This window comes from Hibiscus syriacus, unplaced genomic scaffold (genome assembly GCF_006381635.1).
Source record: "Hibiscus syriacus cultivar Baekdansim isolate YM2019G1 unplaced genomic scaffold, ASM638163v2 tig00110575_pilon, whole genome shotgun sequence".
NCBI lineage: Eukaryota > Viridiplantae > Streptophyta > Magnoliopsida > Malvales > Malvaceae > Hibiscus > Hibiscus syriacus.
In genome coordinates, this window is record NW_024062786.1 from 116514 (window position 1) to 120189 (window position 3676).

Here is a 3676-nt window from a genome sequence, read left to right on the forward strand (position 1 = left end):
TACCAATAATCAAAAACCACATTACAATTAATGCTATCATCTATCAATAAAGATAGAAGGAACTATGAACGACGCACCACAAATGAGAGAAACTAGAGAGACTAAGGTTTATGAATTGGTCTTAGGCCTAATCTACTAAATGGGCCTAATAGTCCAGAGTTCGGAAACTTGAATCCCAGCAAGCAAAGATGGATGGTATTTATTAATTTTAGTTCTATTAAATTCGTTCATATGTTTTCCCTATAATTTTAAATATTTTACGAACAATATGATTAAAAAATCAGAATGTGATTATTAATAAATTAATTTTAGAAAAAAAATGATAAATACTCAATTGAATAGTAGTTAAAATCAAGTACGGATCAATTACAGAGGCAACAAGAGATTACAAAAACATGAAAGAAGGTTATGTGATTGGCATCCAATGAATTGGAGTCGAGTCGGAGATATCAAGCAAGAGTAACCTTCACTGGATACTTATCAATTTCACCCTTCCACGGGTTACCCCTAGACTCATCCAAGGGAGTGGGCCTTAGAGCTTTCCAAACAGCACTGTTACACTTAAAACCCGACCCGAATGCAATCTGCCACACCCGGTCTCCACCCGAGACCCTACCTTTGTTCTCCGTATAAGCCAACTCATACCACAGGGAGCTACTCGAAGTATTTCCAAATCTATGCAGAGTCATCCTTGAAGGCTCCATATGCCAATCGGTTAGCTGCAAATTCTTCTGTATTTCATCCAAAACCGCCCTTCCACCCGCATGGATGCAGAAATGCTCAAAAGCAAGATTGAAATCAGGTATGTAAGGCTTAACTTTGCCCTTCAAAACCTTCCTTCGAACAAGGGTAACGAAGAACTTGAACTGCTCTTTCAGTGGTAAAACAAGTGGACCCAAAGTGGTGATATTGGTTTTCAATGCCTCTGCGGCCACAGCCATTAATTCACGAGCCAATGAAACCCCCTTTTTCATCCTCTCTTTGGTAAACGCAGTTGTAATGTTTATCATCCGCGCCCTTGTGGGTTCGAACCAAGTGAAGGAGCTGGTACTTGGAACGAGCCTTGACTCGTGCCTTGTTCGACAACAGCACGGCGGCTCCGCCCATGCGGAATATGCAATTGCATAGCAACATGGACCTGTCATTACCGAAATACCAATTCAGGGTAATGTTCTCGGTGCTTACCACTACGGCATTCAAGTTAGGATTTGTTCGAAGGAGGTTTTGAGCGAGCTCGATTGATATAAGCCCTGCGCTGCACCCCATCCCTCCAAGATTGTAGCTCTTGATATCTGTGCGTAGCTTGTAGTGGTTGACTATCATGGCTGAGAGAGAGGGGGATGGATTAAACAAGCTGCAATTCACGATGAGGATGTCAACATCTTCCGGTTTGATTCCGGTTTTCTCAAAAAGAGAGTCGAGTGCTCCGAACATGACGGCTTCAGCTTCAGCTCGAGCTTCTTCCATGCATAGATTTGGCGGACTCGATGTTATTCCTCGAGGGAAATACGTCTCATCGCCTAAACCGGACCTAGTTGATATCCTTCTCTGCAATTGAAGCGTGTCCTCCGTGAAAGCTCCGCTGTCTTCCGTCATCTTGAGGAACGAGTAGACTGACAGTTTACGATCATCTTCGGGTTTGTAACAAGCGAAGTCAACGAGGTAAACAGGCCTGGACCGCTTGGCAAATTAGAGACCAAGGAGAAAGGATACAAGAAGTGAACCAGCCAGTCTTGTAGAAACATCAACTCCCTCGAGCCGAAGGGCTTGGTTGGTCCATAACTCCGAAACCCAGTCCCATTTTAGGCCCGTGAACTGAACTAGAGTCGAAATGGAAAGTGGTATGATTAAAGCAAACATGAGTACCATCGCCGGGTTGTATGAATAACCATAGCCTAACTTCACGTACTTAAGCTTCACAGATTGCAAGAAATCCGGCAGTCTCCGCCGGATTTTGATGACAGCGGAGGTGGAGTCTGTGAATGCCATTTCCGCCGTCAGCCGCTCCTTATCCATCTCTATGCTATCCCCATCCATATCGTCTCTATAATCAGTAATCACTCACTTTTCGAGGGGTCTTAAGGAATATGAAGTTCTCTGTATGAAACCCGATGAATGGGAAATCTAGGCCACCAGAGTTATTATATAGCAATGTCGATAACAAGAACTAAAAAAATGGGTAGTTCCGAGATGAGAGATAGGTCAACCACCGTGTCAAATAACAAGAAAATAGATCTCTTTGGAGCAAGCACATAAGCCTAATGCCTGTTGTCAGCATGTGAGATTCAACCGAGGTTTCTTCCTAGATACCTCGAAAGAGTTTTTTTTTGACGATTCCATGTTTTTCCCCGTATGCTTGTGGGTTATTGCCCATAAATTAATAACGGTAGTTGTTAACGTAAACGGGGTAAACAAACAGAGTAGTAAACTATGGGTGAAGTATGGATAGAGGGGATGGACATGGATACTTTTTTAAAAAAAAATTTATGTTTTTATTCTTAAAATTTTATAAATGGTACCTCAATAATTTTATTCATTAATATAAAATCATACTTAGATGTCGTAATGAAATTGTATAGTTGTGAGGTGGATCGGTAGGTGACTGGCAATGTGAGAACAGTAACTAGAGGGGTCAAATAAGGTTGCCATGCTAAGCCAAATGACAGGCGACTGACCTGTGTAGAAACTGATGGGTTTGGTCTTCTTGACAAACATTTATTTGCCACGTGTTCGTTCAGTATCAAAACAAGTAGTCTAACGCTTCCAAAATTGTTCCTATTTTCCTACATTGAATATGACTTTTGTGGATGAATTGAACGCTTGAACTTTTGTGAAAAGCATTTAAACAGTCATTTCTGAAAGGGAGCTAACCCAAAAATAGCTATGGTTACTGTACACATAAAATTTATGTGGCCCAAGCTCATTTATTCCGTCACTAAACCTAAATCCAAAACACAACCAAACCCATCATGATCCAAACTCGAGTCCACCATAGTCTGAACAGATCCAATCTATCCAGACTTTTAAAACCTAATCATATCCGACCCAAAATTAAACTCAAGACTTCCAGAGCATATATATATATAATCAACTGGGAAGTTATACAGTGCAGCAGGCTTAAAAACGGCTAAAATAAGGTGTTATCAATTTTATTATCGTTTAAATAATAAAATCGGTAAAAATTACTTAAATTTTTTCAGTGATTACCTAAAATATTATGTTAATCCGGTCATTTTTTAAGCCTAATAATGTTTCCGGTATTTTTTTTCGAAAATCCAATAAAAAACACTCAATAATAACAAAACTGGTAGCGTCTAATAATGTTTCCTGTAATTTTTACCGGTTTTATTATTTAACACAATAATAAAACCGGTACCGCTTTATTTTAACCGTTTTTTAGTCTGTCGCACCTGAACTATCCCCTAATCAACTTCATAGATTTTGGAGTACTCTTTTTAATAACACGGAGGTTAAAATCAAAACCAAATTAATGAAATTTGAGATCCAACCGTCGTAATCCATGTTTGCTAATTAACTTATGCAAATCCAAATGACAATATGATTTTATAAAGAAGGGAGGGAAAATAAAACCAAATATAATAATAATAAAAAAATTATTTTAATAAATAAAAATAACATTGCAATAATAAAATAATACCCAATTAACTCATTTAAA

General features: G+C 38.9%; 1 pseudogene; it reads right to left on the minus strand.

The window, feature by feature from the left end:
- Positions 1-429: 429 nt before the first annotated feature.
- On the minus strand, positions 430-2183 carry LOC120133016 (annotated as a pseudogene).
- Between the last annotated feature and the right edge of the window lie 1493 nt (positions 2184-3676).